A 19450-nucleotide genomic window follows, 5' to 3' on the forward strand; every position below is an offset into this window, starting at 1 on the left:
TCTGTCGTTCTCGGATTGTAGTGCTACCTCCGGTTTTAGGGTGGAGACCATTCTTTGGGACTCGTATTCTGCAAAACAGGCACAGTGACTGAAACTATGCTGCGCGGTATGATGTGGAACACGGCCTACTCAGCTTTGTGCATCTTCCCTGTAGACCGGTGTGCTTCATATTCCGTGTAAACGTGAAAGTTGTCCTGTTTTGAGCAATGGGTGAAATCATTTAGCAATGCAAGAATCGAAATTGCAGTAATGTCAAATAGCTCATGATAATTTGACCAAATGATAACCGATCATATATTCTGACGCTCTCACAGATACATTTGTAGCTGAAAAGAGTCTGAGAAAATAGACTCAGCTGACCAATGATTTTTGTCTGGATTGACGGGCTATCATTATCTGCTGCGAAATTGATATTGTAGACGGGCACATCCCAGCAGCTGTGCGAGTCGGAGAGGGATCATGGAACCCTTTTCACGTGACTTTGCACCTGTTGTCATGCAGGAGCAGAATTGGAGTTGCAAGAAAGGTGTGCCGCCGCTGGCTGGTAGTGTGGCCGAGCGGTCTTAGGCGCTGGATTTAGGCTCCAGTCTCGACAGAGGCGTGGGTTCGAATCCCACCGCTGCCATTTCTGCTGATCAACTCCAACCACGCCGCTTCCTGCAGAGTTGTTTCGACCCCTGCTGCAGTTCGGTTTTAAACAGAAGCCAAATAGGTTTGCTTCCCGGGCAATGAAAGTGCCGATTTTTCCAACGTGTCTGTGCTGTCATGATCGTGTTCGCCTCTCGCGCGGAAAAATCGCAAGCAGCTCTACTCTTGCTTTATGTTCCAGACAAGTTGTCTTTTTACTGGAACCGAATGGAGACTGTTATTTCATCGCTGTTGTGAAACAAAGTCCTACGGTGACTCGACTCGTGGTTATTTGGTTTTCGGGCCAATGAGAAAATACTTCCAATGAATTTCGACGTCATATGGTATTGAATTTCTCCCACTTCCTTCATTTCCGTCCTGGGTACATCGGAAGGGAAAGGTAATCTAATCGAGACTGTGATTGGTGAAATTCATTTTTTATGACCCATTCTTATAATATTCTTTCTTTCTCTCTTTTCGGCATTGTCTGGGAAGTGGTGGTGCACTCAGGCTCCAGTATGTTTGAAAGAGTAGTTTGGAATTGCCCTGTTGTTAATTGTGAGATTACTTTATGGCTCATGCCCCCGGACTGTCTCACATTTAGCATTCATGCTCGCTGTGTCTGAGAATGCATTTGGTTTGGCAGTTTTGTTTGTGTTCCGTGTTAAATGCTTTCTGTTGTGCGATTCTCTCAATACATTACGAATTAACAGGGTTCGTGAGGTAACTTCCAGCGGCAAGAATCCTCAACTGAGAATCTGGGAAAATTTCCCAGAGTATGGTCAGTCGGAGCAAAAGTAAGGAAATATTTCGTTTCTGCAGTGGTTCACAATGCTACCTTTCCCGTGAGCAGTCGAAATGATTGTGCCACAGACTGCTTTTCATTTGGTTTTCTTTAAATCACTGACGAGCAGGAAAATGTAAACGGGGAGGGCGAGTGGGGAAGGGAGGCAGTTGCAGCTCTGGTGAAATTCCTTTTTTGTGATTCACTCAGCAACCAGAGACGTGAAGGTGACTCAAGCGTGAGAGCTCTTCACATCGTGAACAAAAAGCAATCAAGGGCAGTTAGCACCTCTTCCGGAGTGGGGGTGGGGTGAGGTAATTACCTTTTGACTTCTGTTACTATGTTCAGAAACTGCCTTTTAGATTGAGGTGAAGAGAAACTGCATTTCTAAAACGCACCATGGAATTTAGCAAAATTTATTGAGTCGCTTATCTTCGATTCCCACACAGGTTTCCAACTCAGTTGGTATCCATGTGTGAAGATCTCTGCAGCGAATTGCACGGTGAAGGCAAAAAGGCAAGAAAAGTGGCATCTCGAACTGGCTCCGAGGTCAGAGCATCCTTACAATGTGATCTGTCGTTCTCGGATTGTAGTGCTACCTCCGGTTTTAGGGTGGTGAACATTCTTTGGGACTCGTATTCTGCAAAACAGGCACAGTGACTGAAACTATGCTGCGCGGTATGATGTGGAACACGGCCTACTCAGCTTTGTGCATCTTCCCTGTAGACCGGTGTGCTTCATATTCCGTGTAAACGTGAAAGTTGTCCTGTTTTGAGCAATGGGTGAAATCATTTAGCAATGCAAGAATCGAATTTGCAGTAATGTCAAATAGCTCATGATAATTTGACCAAATGATAACCGATCATATATTCTGACGCTCTCACAGATACATTTGTAGCTGAAAAGAGTCTGAGAAAATAGACTCAGCTTACCAATGATTTTTGTCTGGATTGACGGGCTATCATTATCTGCTGCGAAATTGATATTGTAGACGGGCACATCCCAGCAGCTGTGCGAGTCGGAGAGGGATCATGGAACCCTTTTCACGTGACTTTGCACCTGTTGTCATGCAGGAGCAGAATTGGAGTTGCAAGAAAAGGTGTTCTGCCGCCGGCTGGTAGTGTGGCCGAGCGGTCTAAGGCGCTGGATTTAGGCTCCAGTCTCGACAGAGGCGTGGGTTCGAATCCCACCGCTGCCATTTCTGCTGATCAATTCCAACCACGCCGCTTCCTCCAGAGTTGTTTCGACCCCTGCTGCAGTTCGGTTTTAAACAGAAGCCAAATAGGTTTGCTTCCCGGGCAATGAGCAGTGGTGTGGGAAAGTGCCGATATTTTCCAACTTGTCTGTGCTGTCATGATCGTGTTCGCCTCTCGCGCGGAAAAATCGCAAGCAGCTCTACTCTTGCTTTATGTTCCAGACAAGTTGTCTTTTTACTGGAACCGAATGGAGACTGTTATTTCATCGCTGTTGTGAAACAAAGTCCTACGGTGACTCGACTCGTGGTTATTTGGTTTTCTGGCCAATGAGAAAATCCTTCCAATGAATTTCGACGTCATATGGTATTGAATTTCTCCCACTTCCTTCATTTCCGTCCTGGGTACATCGGAAGGGAAAGGTAATCTAATCGAGACTGTGATTGGTGAAATTCATTTTTTATGACCCATTCTTATAATATTCTTTCTTTCTCTCTTTTCGGCATTGTCTGGGAAGTGGTGGTGCACTCAGGCTCCAGTATGTTTGAAAGAGTAGTTTGGAATTGCCCTGTTGTTAATTGTGAGATTACTTTATGGCTCATGCCCCCGGACTGTCTCACATTTAGCATTCATGCTCGCTGTGTCTGAGAATGCATTTGGTTTGGCAGTTTTGTTTGTGTTCCGTGTTAAATGCTTTCTGTTGTGCGATTCTCTCAATACATTACGAATTAACAGGGTTCGTGAGGTAACTTCCAGCGGCAAGAATCCTCAACTGAGAATCTGGGAAAATTTCCCAGAGTATGGTCAGTCGGAGCAAAAGTAAGGAAATATTTCGTTTCTGCAGTGGTTCACAATGCTACCTTTCCCGTGAGCAGTCGAAATGATTGTGCCACAGACTGCTTTTCATTTGGTTTTCTTTAAATCACTGACGAGCAGGAAAATGTAAACGGGGAGGGCGAGTGGGGAAGGGAGGCAGTTGCAGCTCTGGTGAAATTCCTTTTTTGTGATTCACTCAGCAACCAGAGACGTGAAGGTGACTCAAGCGTGAGAGCTCTTCACATCGTGAACAAAAAGCAATCAAGGGCAGTTAGCACCTCTTCCGGAGTGGGGGTGGGGTGAGGTAATTACCTTTTGACTTCTGTTACTATGTTCAGAAACTGCCTTTTAGATTGAGGTGAAGAGAAACTGCATTTCTAAAACGCACCATGGAATTTAGCAAAATTTATTGAGTCGCTTATCTTCGATTCCCACACAGGTTTCCAACTCAGTTGGTATCCATGTGTGAAGATCTCTGCAGCGAATTGCACGGTGAAGGCAAAAAGGCAAGAAAAGTGGCATCTCGAACTGGCTCCGAGGTCAGAGCATCCTTACAATGTGATCTGTCGTTCTCGGATTGTAGTGCTACCTCCGGTTTTAGGGTGGTGAACATTCTTTGGGACTCGTATTCTGCAAAACAGGCACAGTGACTGAAACTATGCTGCGCGGTATGATGTGGAACACGGCCTACTCAGCTTTGTGCATCTTCCCTGTAGACCGGTGTGCTTCATATTCCGTGTAAACGTGAAAGTTGTCCTGTTTTGAGCAATGGGTGAAATCATTTAGCAATGCAAGAATCGAATTTGCAGTAATGTCAAATAGCTCATGATAATTTGACCAAATGATAACCGATCATATATTCTGACGCTCTCACAGATACATTTGTAGCTGAAAAGAGTCTGAGAAAATAGACTCAGCTTACCAATGAATTTTGTCTGGATTGACGGGCTATCATTATCTGCTGCGAAATTGATATTGTAGACGGGCACATCCCAGCAGCTGTGCGAGTCGGAGAGGGATCATGGAACCCTTTTCACGTGACTTTGCACCTGTTGTCATGCAGGAGCAGAATTGGAGTTGCAAGAAAAGGCGTTCCCCCGCTGGCTGGTAGTGTGGGCGAGCGGTCTAAGGCGCTGCATTTTGGCTCCAGTCGCGACAGAGGCGTGGGTTCGAATCCCACCGCTGCCATTTCTGCTGATCAACTCCAACCACGCCGCTTCCTGCAGAGTTGTTTCGACCCCTGCTGCAGTTCGGTTTTAAACAGAAGCCAAATAGGTTTGCTTCCCGGGCAATGAACAGTGGTGTGGGAAAGTGCCAATTTTTCCAACGTGTCTATGCTGTCATGATCGTGTTCGCCTCTCGCGCGGAAAAATCGCAAGCAGCTCTACTCTTGCTTTATGTTCCAGACAAGTTGTCTTTTTACTGGAACCGAATGGAGACTGTTATTTCATCGCTGTTGTGAAACAAAGTCCTACGGTGACTCGACTCGTGGTTATTTGGTTTTCTGGCCAATGAGAAAATCCTTCCAATGAATTTCGACGTCATATGGTATTGAATTTCTCCCACTTCCTTCATTTCCGTCCTGGGTACATCGGAAGGGAAAGGTAATCTAATCGAGACTGTGATTGGTGAAATTCATTTTTTATGACCCATTCTTATAATATTCTTTCTTTCTCTCTTTTCGGCATTGTCTGGGAAGTGGTGGTGCACTCAGGCTCCAGTATGTTTGAAAGAGTAGTTTGGAATTGCCCTGTTGTTAATTGTGAGATTACTTTATGGCTCATGCCCCCGGACTGTCTCACATTTAGCATTCATGCTCGCTGTGTCTGAGAATGCATTTGGTTTGGCAGTTTTGTTTGTGTTCCGTGTTAAATGCTTTCTGTTGTGCGATTCTCTCAATACATTACGAATTAACAGGGTTCGTGAGGTAACTTCCAGCGGCAAGAATCCTCAACTGAGAATCTGGGAAAATTTCCCAGAGTATGGTCAGTCGGAGCAAAAGTAAGGAAATATTTCGTTTCTGCAGTGGTTCACAATGCTACCTTTCCCGTGAGCAGTCGAAATGATTGTGCCACAGACTGCTTTTCATTTGGTTTTCTTTAAATCACTGACGAGCAGGAAAATGTAAACGGGGAGGGCGAGTGGGGAAGGGAGGCAGTTGCAGCTCTGGTGAAATTCCTTTTTTGTGATTCACTCAGCAACCAGAGACGTGAAGGTGACTCAAGCGTGAGAGCTCTTCACATCGTGAACAAAAAGCAATCAAGGGCAGTTAGCACCTCTTCCGGAGTGGGGGTGGGGTGAGGTAATTACCTTTTGACTTCTGTTACTATGTTCAGAAACTGCCTTTTAGATTGAGGTGAAGAGAAACTGCATTTCTAAAACGCACCATGGAATTTAGCAAAATTTATTGAGTCGCTTATCTTCGATTCCCACACAGGTTTCCAACTCAGTTGGTATCCATGTGTGAAGATCTCTGCAGCGAATTGCACGGTGAAGGCAAAAAGGCAAGAAAAGTGGCATCTCGAACTGGCTCCGAGGTCAGAGCATCCTTACAATGTGATCTGTCGTTCTCGGATTGTAGTGCTACCTCCGGTTTTAGGGTGGTGAACATTCTTTGGGACTCGTATTCTGCAAAACAGGCACAGTGACTGAAACTATGCTGCGCGGTATGATGTGGAACACGGCCTACTCAGCTTTGTGCATCTTCCCTGTAGACCGGTGTGCTTCATATTCCGTGTAAACGTGAAAGTTGTCCTGTTTTGAGCAATGGGTGAAATCATTTAGCAATGCAAGAATCGAATTTGCAGTAATGTCAAATAGCTCATGATAATTTGACCAAATGATAACCGATCATATATTCTGACGCTCTCACAGATACATTTGTAGCTGAAAAGAGTCTGAGAAAATAGACTCAGCTTACCAATGAATTTTGTCTGGATTGACGGGCTATCATTATCTGCTGCGAAATTGATATTGTAGACGGGCACATCCCAGCAGCTGTGCGAGTCGGAGAGGGATCATGGAACCCTTTTCACGTGACTTTGCACCTGTTGTCATGCAGGAGCAGAATTGGAGTTGCAAGAAAAGGCGTTCCCCCGCTGGCTGGTAGTGTGGGCGAGCGGTCTAAGGCGCTGCATTTTGGCTCCAGTCGCGACAGAGGCGTGGGTTCGAATCCCACCGCTGCCATTTCTGCTGATCAACTCCAACCACGCCGCTTCCTGCAGAGTTGTTTCGACCCCTGCTGCAGTTCGGTTTTAAACAGAAGCCAAATAGGTTTGCTTCCCGGGCAATGAAAGTGCCGATTTTTCCAACGTGTCTGTGCTGTCATGATCGTGTTCGCCTCTCGCGCGGAAAAATCGCAAGCAGCTCTACTCTTGCTTTATGTTCCAGACAAGTTGTCTTTTTACTGGAACCGAATGGAGACTGTTATTTCATCGCTGTTGTGAAACAAAGTCCTACGGTGACTCGACTCGTGGTTATTTGGTTTTCTGGCCAATGAGAAAATCCTTCCAATGAATTTCGACGTCATATGGTATTGAATTTCTCCCACTTCCTTCATTTCCGTCCTGGGTACATCGGAAGGGAAAGGTAATCTAATCGAGACTGTGATTGGTGAAATTCATTTTTTATGACCCATTCTTATAATATTCTTTCTTTCTCTCTTTTCGGCATTGTCTGGGAAGTGGTGGTGCACTCAGGCTCCAGTATGTTTGAAAGAGTAGTTTGGAATTGCCCTGTTGTTAATTGTGAGATTACTTTATGGCTCATGCCCCCGGACTGTCTCACATTTAGCATTCATGCTCGCTGTGTCTGAGAATGCATTTGGTTTGCCAGTTTTGTTTGTGTTCCGTGTTAAATGCTTTCTGTTGTGCGATTCTCTCAATACATTACGAATTAACAGGTTTTGAGAGGTAACTTCCAGCGGCAAGAATCCTCAACTGAGAATCTGGGAAAATTTCCCAGAGTATGGTCAGTCGGAGCAAAAGTAAGGAAATCGTTCGTTTCTGCAGTGGTTCACAATGCTACCTTTCCCGTGAGCAGTCGAAATGATTGTGCCACAGACTGCTTTTCATTTGGTTTTCTTTAAGTCACTGACGAGCAGGAAAATGTAAACGGGGAGGGCGAGTGGGGAAGGGAGGCAGTTGCAGCTCTGGTGAAATTCCTTTTTTGTGATTCACTCAGCAACCAGAGACGTGAAGGTGACTCAAGCGTGAGAGCTCTTCACATCGTGAACAAAAAGCAATCAAGGGCAGTTAGCACCTCTTCCGGAGTGGGGGTGGGGTGAGGTAATTACCTTTTGACTTCTGTTACTATGTTCAGAAACTGCCTTTTAGATTGAGGTGAAGAGAAACTGCATTTCTAAAACGCACCATGGAATTTATCAAAATTTATTGAGTCGCTTATCTTCGATTCCCACACAGGTTTCCAACTCAGTTGGTATCCATGTGTGAAGATCTCTGCAGCGAATTGCACGGTGAAGGCAAAAAGGCAAGAAAAGTGGCATCTCGAACTGGCTCCGAGGTCAGAGCATCCTTACAATGTGATCTGTCGTTCTCGGATTGTAGTGCTACCTCCGGTTTTAGGGTGGAGACCATTCTTTGGGACTCGTATTCTGCAAAACAGGCACAGTGACTGAAACTATGCTGCGCGGTATGATGTGGAACACGGCCTACTCAGCTTTGTGCATCTTCCCTGTAGACCGGTGTGCTTCATATTCCGTGTAAACGTGAAAGTTGTCCTGTTTTGAGCAATGGGTGAAATCATTTAGCAATGCAAGAATCGAAATTGCAGTAATGTCAAATAGCTCATGATAATTTGACCAAATGATAACCGATCATATATTCTGACGCTCTCACAGATACATTTGTAGCTGAAAAGAGTCTGAGAAAATAGACTCAGCTGACCAATGATTTTTGTCTGGATTGACGGGCTATCATTATCTGCTGCGAAATTGATATTGTAGACGGGCACATCCCAGCAGCTGTGCGAGTCGGAGAGGGATCATGGAACCCTTTTCACGTGACTTTGCACCTGTTGTCATGCAGGAGCAGAATTGGAGTTGCAAGAAAGGTGTGCCGCCGCTGGCTGGTAGTGTGGCCGAGCGGTCTAAGGCGCTGGATTTAGGCTCCAGTCTCGACAGAGGCGTGGGTTCGAATCCCACCGCTGCCATTTCTGCTGATCAACTCCAACCACGCCGCTTCCTGCAGAGTTGTTTCGACCCCTGCTGCAGTTCGGTTTTAAACAGAAGCCAAATAGGTTTGCTTCCCGGGCAATGAAAGTGCCGATTTTTCCAACGTGTCTGTGCTGTCATGATCGTGTTCGCCTCTCGCGCGGAAAAATCGCAAGCAGCTCTACTCTTGCTTTATGTTCCAGACAAGTTGTCTTTTTACTGGAACCGAATGGAGACTGTTATTTCATCGCTGTTGTGAAACAAAGTCCTACGGTGACTCGACTCGTGGTTATTTGGTTTTCTGGCCAATGAGAAAATCCTTCCAATGAATTTCGACGTCATATGGTATTGAATTTCTCCCACTTCCTTCATTTCCGTCCTGGGTACATCGGAAGGGAAAGGTAATCTAATCGAGACTGTGATTGGTGAAATTCATTTTTTATGACCCATTCTTATAATATTCTTTCTTTCTCTCTTTTCGGCATTGTCTGGGAAGTGGTGGTGCACTCACGCTCCAGTATGTTTGAAAGAGTAGTTTGGAATTGCCCTGTTGTTAATTGTGAGATTACTTTATGGCTCATGCCCCCGGACTGTCTCACATTTAGCATTCATGCTCGCTGTGTCTGAGAATGCATTTGGTTTGGCAGTTTTGTTTGTGTTCCGTGTTAAATGCTTTCTGTTGTGCGATTCTCTCAATACATTACGAATTAACAGGGTTCGTGAGGTAACTTCCAGCGGCAAGAATCCTCAACTGAGAATCTGGGAAAATTTCCCAGAGTATGGTCAGTCGGAGCAAAAGTAAGGAAATCGTTCGTTTCTGCAGTGGTTCACAATGCTACCTTTCCCGTGAGCAGTCGAAATGATTGTGCCACAGACTGCTTTTCATTTGGTTTTCTTTAAATCACTGACGAGCAGGAAAATGTAAACGGGGAGGGCGAGTGGGGAAGGGAGGCAGTTGCAGCTCTGGTGAAATTCCTTTTTTGTGATTCACTCAGCAACCAGAGACGTGAAGGTGACTCAAGCGTGAGAGCTCTTCACATCGTGAACAAAAAGCAATCAAGGGCAGTTAGCACCTCTTCCGGAGTGGGGGTGGGGTGAGGTAATTACCTTTTGACTTCTGTTACTATGTTCAGAAACTGCCTTTTAGATTGAGGTGAAGAGAAACTGCATTTCTAAAACGCACCATGGAATTTAGCAAAATTTATTGAGTCGCTTATCTTCGATTCCCACACAGGTTTCCAACTCAGTTGGTATCCATGTGTGAAGATCTCTGCAGCGAATTGCACGGTGAAGGCAAAAAGGCAAGAAAAGTGGCATCTCGAACTGGCTCCGAGGTCAGAGCATCCTTACAATGTGATCTGTCGTTCTCGGATTGTAGTGCTACCTCCGGTTTTAGGGTGGAGAACATTCTTTGGGACTCGTATTCTGCAAAACAGGCACAGTGACTGAAACTATGCTGCGCGGTATGATGTGGAACACGGCCTACTCAGCTTTGTGCATCTTCCCTGTAGACCGGTGTGCTTCATATTCCGTGTAAACGTGAAAGTTGTCCTGTTTTTAGCAATGGGTGAAATCATTTAGCAATGCAAGAATCGAAATTGCAGTAATGTCAAATAGCTCATGATAATTTGACCAAATGATAACCGATCATATATTCTGACGCTCTCACAGATACATTTGTAGCTGAAAAGAGTCTGAGAAAATAGACTCAGCTTACCAATGAATTTTGTCTGGATTGACGGGCTATCATTATCTGCTGCGAAATTGATATTGTAGACGGGCACATCCCAGCAGCTGTGCGAGTCGGAGAGGGATCATGGAACCCTTTTCACGTGACTTTGCACCTGTTGTCATGCAGGAGCAGAATTGGAGTTGCAAGAAAAGGTGTTCTGCTGCCGGCTGGTAGTGTGGTAATCTAATCGAGACTGTGATTGGTGAAATTCATTTTTTATGACCCATTCTTATAATATTCTTTCTTTCTCTCTTTTCGGCATTGTCTGGGAAGTGGTGGTGCACTCAGGCTCCAGTATGTTTGAAAGAGTAGTTTGGAATTGCCCTGTTGTTAATTGTGAGATTACTTTATGGCTCATGCCCCCGGACTGTCTCACATTTAGCATTCATGCTCGCTGTGTCTGAGAATGCATTTGGTTTGCCAGTTTTGTTTGTGTTCCGTGTTAAATGCTTTCTGTTGTGCCATTCTCTCAATACATTACGAATTAACAGGGTTTGTGAGGTAACTTCCAGCGGCAAGAATCCTCAACTGAGAATCTGGGAAAATTTCCCAGAGTATGGTCAGTCGGAGCAAAAGTAAGGAAATCGTTCGTTTCTGCAGTGGTTCACAATGCTACCTTTCCCGTGAGCAGTCGAAATGATTGTGCCACAGACTGCTTTTCATTTGGTTTTCTTTAAATCACTGACGAGCAGGAAAATGTAAACGGGGAGGGCGAGTGGGGAAGGGAGGCAGTTGCAGCTCTGGTGAAATTCCGTTTTTGTGATTCACTCAGCAACCAGAGACGTGAAAGTGACTCCAGCGTGAGAGCTCTTCACACCGTGAACAAAAAGCAATCAAGGGCAGTTAGCACCTCTTCCGGAGTGGGGGTGGGGTGAGGTAATTACCTTTTGACTTCTGTTACTATGTTCAGAAACTGCCTTTTAGATTGAGGTGAAGAGAAACTGCATTTCTAAAACGCACCATGGAATTTAGCAAAATTTATTGAGTCGCTTATCTTCGATTCCCACACAGGTTTCCAACTCAGTTGGTATCCATGTGTGAAGATCTCTGCAGCGAATTGCACGGTGAAGGCAAAAAGGCAAGAAAAGTGGCATCTCGAACTGGCTCCGAGGTCAGAGCATCCTTACAATGTGATCTGTCGTTCTCGGATTGTAGTGCTACCTCCGGTTTTAGGGTGGAGAACATTCTTTGGGACTCGTATTCTGCAAAACAGGCACAGTGACTGAAACTATGCTGCGCGGTATGATGTGGAACACGGCCTACTCAGCTTTGTGCATCTTCCCTGTAGACCGGTGTGCTTCATATTCCGTGTAAACGTGAAAGTTGTCCTGTTTTGAGCAATGGGAGAAATCATTTAGCAATGTAAGTATCGAATTTGCAGTAATGTCAAATAGCTCATGATAATTTGACCAAATGATAACCGATCATATATTCTGACGCTCTCACAGATACATTTGTAGCTGAAAAGAGTCTGAGAAAATAGACTCAGCTTACCAATGATTTTTGTCTGGATTGACGGGCTATCATTATCTGCTGCGAAATTGATATTGTAGACGGGCACATCCCAGCAGCTGTGCGAGTCGGAGAGGGATCATGGAACCCTTTTCACGTGACTTTGCACCTGTTGTCATGCAGGAGCAGAATTGGAGTTGCAAGAAAAGGTGTTCTGCCGCCGGCTGGTAGTGTGGCCGAGCGGTCTAAGGCGCCGAATTTAGGCTCCAGTCTCGACAGAGGCGTGGGTTCGAATCCCACCGCTGCCATTTCTGCTGATCAACTCCAACCACGCCGCTTCCTGCAGAGTTGTTTCGACCCCTGCTGCAGTTCGGTTTTAAACAGAAGCCAAATAGGTTTGCTTCCCGGGCAATGAGCAGTGGTGTGGGAAAGTGCCGATTTTTTCCAACTTGTCTGTGCTGTCATGATCGTGTTCGCCTCTCGCGCGGAAAAATCGCAAGCAGCTCTACTCTTGCTTTATGTTCCAGACAAGTTGTCTTTTTACTGGAACCGAATGGAGACTGTTATTTCATCGCTGTTGTGAAACAAAGTCCTACGGTGACTCGACTCGTGGTTATTTGGTTTTCTGGCCAATGAGAAAATCCTTCCAATGAATTTCGACGTCATATGGTATTGAATTTCTCCCACTTCCTTCATTTCCGTCCTGGGTACATCGGAAGGGAAAGGTAATCTAATCGAGACTGTGATTGGTGAAATTCATTTTTTATGACCCATTCTTATAATATTCTTTCTTTCTCTCTTTTCGGCATTGTCTGGGAAGTGGTGGTGCACTCAGGCTCCAGTATGTTTGAAAGAGTAGTTTGGAATTGCCCTGTTGTTAATTGTGAGATTACTTTATGGCTCATGCCCCCGGACTGTCTCACATTTAGCATTCATGCTCGCTGTGTCTGAGAATGCATTTGGTTTGGCAGTTTTGTTTGTGTTCCGTGTTAAATGCTTTCTGTTGTGCCATTCTCTCAATACATTACGAATTAACAGGGTTTGTGAGGTAACTTCCAGCGGCAAGAATCCTCAACTGAGAATCTGGGAAAATTTCCCAGAGTATGGTCAGTCGGAGCAAAAGTAAGGAAATCGTTCGTTTCTGCAGTGGTTCACAATGCTACCTTTCCCGTGAGCAGTCGAAATGATTGTGCCACAGACTGCTTTTCATTTGGTTTTCTTTAAATCACTGACGAGCAGGAAAATGTAAACGGGGAGGGCGAGTGGGGAAGGGAGGCAGTTGCAGCTCTGGTGAAATTCCGTTTTTGTGATTCACTCAGCAACCAGAGACGTGAAAGTGACTCCAGCGTGAGAGCTCTTCACACCGTGAACAAAAAGCAATCAAGGGCAGTTAGCACCTCTTCCGGAGTGGGGGTGGGGTGAGGTAATTACCTTTTGACTTCTGTTACTATGTTCAGAAACTGCCTTTTAGATTGAGGTGAAGAGAAACTGCATTTCTAAAACGCACCATGGAATTTAGCAAAATTTATTGAGTCGCTTATCTTCGATTCCCACACAGGTTTCCAACTCAGTTGGTATCCATGTGTGAAGATCTCTGCAGCGAATTGCACGGTGAAGGCAAAAAGGCAAGAAAAGTGGCATCTCGAACTGGCTCCGAGGTCAGAGCATCCTTACAATGTGATCTGTCGTTCTCGGATTGTAGTGCTACCTCCGGTTTTAGGGTGGAGAACATTCTTTGGGACTCGTATTCTGCAAAACAGGCACAGTGACTGAAACTATGCTGCGCGGTATGATGTGGAACACGGCCTACTCAGCTTTGTGCATCTTCCCTGTAGACCGGTGTGCTTCATATTCCGTGTAAACGTGAAAGTTGTCCTGTTTTGAGCAATGGGAGAAATCATTTAGCAATGTAAGTATCGAATTTGCAGTAATGTCAAATAGCTCATGATAATTTGACCAAATGATAACCGATCATATATTCTGACGCTCTCACAGATACATTTGTAGCTGAAAAGAGTCTGAGAAAATAGACTCAGCTTACCAATGATTTTTGTCTGGATTGACGGGCTATCATTATCTGCTGCGAAATTGATATTGTAGACGGGTACATCCCAGCAGCTGTGCGAGTCGGAGAGGGATCATGGAACCCTTTTCACGTGACTTTGCACCTGTTGTCATGCAGGAGCAGAATTGGAGTTGCAAGAAAAGGTGTTCTGCTCCGGCTGGTAGTGTGGCCGAGCGGTCTAAGGCGCCGAATTAAGGCTCCAGTCTCGACAGAGGCGTGGGTTCGAATCCCACCGCTGCCATTTCTGCTGATCAACTCCAACCACGCCGCTTCCTCCAGAGTTGTTTCGACCCCTGCTGCAGTTCGGTTTTAAACAGAAGCCAAATAGGTTTGCTTCCCGGGCAATGAGCAGTGGTGTGGGAAAGTGCCGATTTTTTCCAACTTGTCTGTGCTGTCATGATCGTGTTCGCCTCTCGCGCGGAAAAATCGCAAGCAGCTCTACTCTTGCTTTATGTTCCAGACAAGTTGTCTTTTTACTGGAACCGAATGGAGACTGTTATTTCATCGCTGTTGTGAAACAAAGTCCTACGGTGACTCGACTCGTGGTTATTTGGTTTTCTGGCCAATGAGAAAATCCTTCCAATGAATTTCGACGTCATATGGTATTGAATTTCTCCCACTTCCTTCATTTCCGTCCTGGGTACATCGGAAGGGAAAGGTAATCTAATCGAGACTGTGATTGGTGAAATTCATTTTTTATGACCCATTCTTATAATATTCTTTCTTTCTCTCTTTTCGGCATTGTCTGGGAAGTGGTGGTGCACTCAGGCTCCAGTATGTTTGAAAGAGTAGTTTGGAATTGCCCTGTTGTTAATTGTGAGATTACTTTATGGCTCATGCCCCCGGACTGTCTCACATTTAGCATTCATGCTCGCTGTGTCTGAGAATGCATTTGGTTTGGCAGTTTTGTTTGTGTTCCGTGTTAAATGCTTTCTGTTGTGCGATTCTCTCAATACATTACGAATTAACAGGGTTCGTGAGGTAACTTCCAGCGGCAAGAATCCTCAACTGAGAATCTGGGAAAATTTCCCAGAGTATGGTCAGTCGGAGCAAAAGTAAGGAAATATTTCGTTTCTGCAGTGGTTCACAATGCTACCTTTCCCGTGAGCAGTCGAAATGATTGTGCCACAGACTGCTTTTCATTTGGTTTTCTTTAAATCACTGACGAGCAGGAACATGTAAACGGGGAGGGCGAGTGGGGAAGGGAGGCAGTTGCAGCTCTGGTGAAATTCCTTTTTTGTGATTCACTCAGCAACCAGAGACGTGAAGGTGACTCAAGCGTGAGAGCTCTTCACATCGTGAACAAAAAGCAATCAAGGGCAGTTAGCACCTCTTCCGGAGTGGGGGTGGGGTGAGGTAATTACCTTTTGACTTCTGTTACTATGTTCAGAAACTGCCTTTTAGATTGAGGTGAAGAGAAACTGCATTTCTAAAACGCACCATGGAATTTATCAAAATTTATTGAGTCGCTTATCTTCGATTCCCACACAGGTTTCCAACTCAGTTGGTATCCATGTGTGAAGATCTCTGCAGCGAATTGCACGGTGAAGGCAAAAAGGCAAGAAAAGTGGCATCTCGAACTGGCTCCGAGGTCAGAGCATCCTTACAATGTGATCTGTCGTTCTCGGATTGTAGTGCTACCTCCGGTTTTAGGGTGGTGAACATTCTTTGGGACTCGTATTCTGCAAAACAGGCACAGTGACTGAAACCATGCTGCGCGTTATGATGTGGAACACGGCCTACTCAGCTTTGTGCATCTTCCCTGTAGACCGGTGTGCTTCATATTCCGTGTAAACGTGAAAGTTGTCCTGTTTTGAGCAATGGGTGAAATCATTTAGCAATGCAAGAATCGAATTTGCAGTAATGTCAAATAGCTCATGATAATTTGACCAAATGATAACCGATCATATATTCTGACGCTCTCACAGATACATTTGTAGCTGAAAAGAGTCTGAGAAAATAGACTCAGCTTACCAATGATTTTTGTCTGGATTGACGGGCTATCATTATCTGCTGCGAAATTGATATTGTAGACGGGCACATCCCAGCAGCTGTGCGAGTCGGAGAGGGATCATGGAACCCTTTTCACGTGACTTTGCACCTGTTGTCATGCAGGAGCAGAATTGGAGTTGCAAGAAAAGGTGTTCTGCCGCCGGCTGGTAGTGTGGCCGAGCGGTCTAAGGCGCTGGATTTAGGTTCCAGTCTCGACAGAGGCGTGGGTTCGAATCCCACCGCTGCCATTTCTGCTGATCAACTCCAACCACGCCGCTTCCTCCAGAGTTGTTTCGACCCCTGCTGCAGTTCGGTTTTAAACAGAAGCCAAATAGGTTTGCTTCCCGGGCAATGAAAGTGCCGATTTTTCCAACGTGTCTGTGCTGTCATGATCGTGTTCGCCTCTCGCGCGGAAAAATCGCAAGCAGCTCTACTCTTGCTTTATGTTCCAGACAAGTTGTCTTTTTACTGGAACCGAATGGAGACTGTTATTTCATCGCTGTTGTGAAACAAAGTCCTACGGTGACTCGACTCGTGGTTATTTGGTTTTCTGGCCAATGAGAAAATCCTTCCAATGAATTTCGACGTCATATGGTATTGAATTTCTCCCACTTCCTTCATTTCCGTCCTGGGTACATCGGAAGGGAAAGGTAATCTAATCGAGACTGTGATTGGTGAAATTCATTTTTTATGACCCATTCTTATAATATTCTTTCTTTCTCTCTTTTCGGCATTGTCTGGGAAGTGGTGGTGCACTCAGGCTCCAGTATGTTTGAAAGAGTAGTTTGGAATTGCCCTGTTGTTAATTGTGAGATTACTTTATGGCTCATGCCCCCGGACTGTCTCACATTTAGCATTCATGCTCGCTGTGTCTGAGAATGCATTTGGTTTGCCAGTTTTGTTTGTGTTCCGTGTTAAATGCTTTCTGTTGTGCGATTCTCTCAATACATTACGAATTAACAGGTTTTGAGAGGTAACTTCCAGCGGCAAGAATCCTCAACTGAGAATCTGGGAAAATTTCCCAGAGTATGGTCAGTCGGAGCAAAAGTAAGGAAATCGTTCGTTTCTGCAGTGGTTCACAATGCTACCTTTCCCGTGAGCAGTCGAAATGATTGTGCCACAGACTGCTTTTCATTTGGTTTTCTTTAAGTCACTGACGAGCAGGAAAATGTAAACGGGGAGGGCGAGTGGGGAAGGGAGGCAGTTGCAGCTCTGGTGAAATTCCTTTTTTGTGATTCACTCAGCAACCAGAGACGTGAAGGTGACTCAAGCGTGAGAGCTCTTCACATCGTGAACAAAAAGCAATCAAGGGCAGTTAGCACCTCTTCCGGAGTGGGGGTGGGGTGAGGTAATTACCTTTTGACTTCTGTTACTATGTTCAGAAACTGCCTTTTAGATTGAGGTGAAGAGAAACTGCATTTCTAAAACGCACCATGGAATTTAGCAAAATTTATTGAGTCGCTTATCTTCGATTCCCACACAGGTTTCCAACTCAGTTGGTATCCATGTGTGAAGATCTCTGCAGCGAATTGCACGGTGAAGGCAAAAAGGCAAGAAAAGTGGCATCTCGAACTGGCTCCGAGGTCAGAGCATCCTTACAATGTGATCTGTCGTTCTCTGATTGTAGTGCTAAATCCGGTTTTAGGGTGGAGAACATTCTTTGGGACTCGTATTCTGCAAAACAGGCACAGTGACTGAAACTATGCTGCGCGGTATGATGTGGAACACGGCCTACTCAGCTTTGTGCATCTTCCCTGTAGACCGGTGTGCTTCATATTCTGTGTAAACGTGAAAGTTGTCCTGTTTTGAGCAATGGGTGAAATCATTTAGCAATGCAAGAATCGAAATTGCAGTAATGTCAAATAGCTCATGATAATTTGACCAAATGATAACCGATCATATATTCTGACGCTCTCACAGATACATTTGTAGCTGAAAAGAGTCTGAGAAAATAGACTCAGCTGACCAATGATTTTTGTCTGGATTGACGGGCTATCATTATCTGCTGCGAAATTGATATTGTAGACGGGCACATCCCAGCAGCTGTGCGAGTCGGAGAGGGATCATGGAACCCTTTTCACGTGACTTTGCACCTGTTGTCATGCAGGAGCAGAATTGGAGTTGCAAGAAAGGTGTGCCGCCGCTGGCTGGTAGTGTGGCCGAGCGGTCTAAGGCGCTGGATTTAGGCTCCAGTCTCGACAGAGGCGTGGGTTCGAATCCCACCGCTGCCATTTCTGCTGATCAACTCCAACCACGCCGCTTCCTGCAGAGTTGTTTCGACCCCTGCTGCAGTTCGGTTTTAAACAGAAGCCAAATAGGTTTGCTTCCCGGGCAATGAAAGTGCCGATTTTTCCAACGTGTCTGTGCTGTCATGATCGTGTTCGCCTCTCGCGCGGAAAAATCGCAAGCAGCTCTACTCTTGCTTTATGTTCCAGACAAGTTGTCTTTTTACTGGAACCGAATGGAGACTGTTATTTCATCGCTGTTGTGAAACAAAGTCCTACGGTGACTCGACTCGTGGTTATTTGGTTTTCTGGCCAATGAGAAAATCCTTCCAATGAATTTCGACGTCATATGGTATTGAATTTCTCCCACTTCCTTCATTTCCGTCCTGGGTACATCGGAAGGGAAAGGTAATCTAATCGAGACTGTGATTGGTGAAATTCATTTTTTATGACCCATTCTTATAATATTCTTTCTTTCTCTCTTTTCGGCATTGTCTGGGAAGTGGTGGTGCACTCAGGCTCCAGTATGTTTGAAAGAGTAGTTTGGAATTGCCCTGTTGTTAATTGTGAGATTACTTTATGGCTCATGCCCCCGGACTGTCTCACATTTAGCATTCATGCTCGCTGTGTCTGAGAATGCATTTGGTTTGCCAGTTTTGTTTGTGTTCCGTGTTAAATGCTTTCTGTTGTGCGATTCTCTCAATACATTACGAATTAACAGGTTTTGAGAGGTAACTTCCAGCGGCAAGAATCCTCAACTGAGAATCTGGGAAAATTTCCCAGAGTATGGTCAGTCGGAGCAAAAGTAAGGAAATCGTTCGTTTCTGCAGTGGTTCACAATGCTACCTTTCCCGTGAGCAGTCGAAATGATTGTGCCACAGACTGCTTTTCATTTGGTTTTCTTTAAGTCACTGACGAGCAGGAAAATGTAAACGGGGAGGGCGAGTGGGGAAGGGAGGCAGTTGCAGCTCTGGTGAAATTCCTTTTTTGTGATTCACTCAGCAACCAGAGACGTGAAGGTGACTCAAGCGTGAGAGCTCTTCACATCGTGAACAAAAAGCAATCAAGGGCAGTTAGCACCTCTTCCGGAGTGGGGGTGGGGTGAGGTAATTACCTTTTGACTTCTGTTACTATGTTCAGAAACTGCCTTTTAGATTGAGGTGAAGAGAAACTGCATTTCTAAAACGCACCATGGAATTTAGCAAAATTTATTGAGTCGCTTATCTTCGATTCCCACACAGGTTTCCAACTCAGTTGGTATCCATGTGTGAAGATCTCTGCAGCGAATTGCACGGTGAAGGCAAAAAGGCAAGAAAAGTGGCATCTCGAACTGGCTCCGAGGTCAGAGCATCCTTACAATGTGATCTGTCGTTCTCGGATTGTAGTGCTACCTC

At 45.3% G+C, this 19450-nt stretch overlaps 5 non-coding genes across 5 annotated transcripts; all 5 read left to right on the top strand.

Moving 5' to 3' along the window:
* Positions 1 to 543: 543 nt before the first annotated feature.
* On the top strand, positions 544 to 625 carry trnal-uag (transfer RNA leucine (anticodon UAG)). The gene has a single exon. It is a non-coding gene; the product is annotated as a tRNA-Leu (tRNA).
* Positions 626 to 2527: 1902 nt separating this feature from the next.
* Positions 2528 to 2609, top strand: trnal-uag (transfer RNA leucine (anticodon UAG)). Its single transcript has one exon. It is a non-coding gene; the product is annotated as a tRNA-Leu (tRNA).
* Positions 2610 to 8507: 5898 nt separating this feature from the next.
* On the top strand, positions 8508 to 8589 carry trnal-uag (transfer RNA leucine (anticodon UAG)). The gene has a single exon. It is a non-coding gene; the product is annotated as a tRNA-Leu (tRNA).
* Positions 8590 to 15997: 7408 nt separating this feature from the next.
* trnal-uag (transfer RNA leucine (anticodon UAG)) lies at positions 15998 to 16079 on the top strand. Its single transcript has one exon. It is a non-coding gene; the product is annotated as a tRNA-Leu (tRNA).
* Positions 16080 to 17980: 1901 nt separating this feature from the next.
* Positions 17981 to 18062, top strand: trnal-uag (transfer RNA leucine (anticodon UAG)). Its single transcript has one exon. It is a non-coding gene; the product is annotated as a tRNA-Leu (tRNA).
* The last annotated feature ends 1388 nt before the right edge of the window (positions 18063 to 19450 follow it).

The sequence above is a fragment of the Chiloscyllium punctatum genome, chromosome 46, assembly GCF_047496795.1.
Source record: "Chiloscyllium punctatum isolate Juve2018m chromosome 46, sChiPun1.3, whole genome shotgun sequence".
Classification (NCBI taxonomy): Eukaryota; Metazoa; Chordata; class Chondrichthyes; order Orectolobiformes; family Hemiscylliidae; genus Chiloscyllium; species Chiloscyllium punctatum.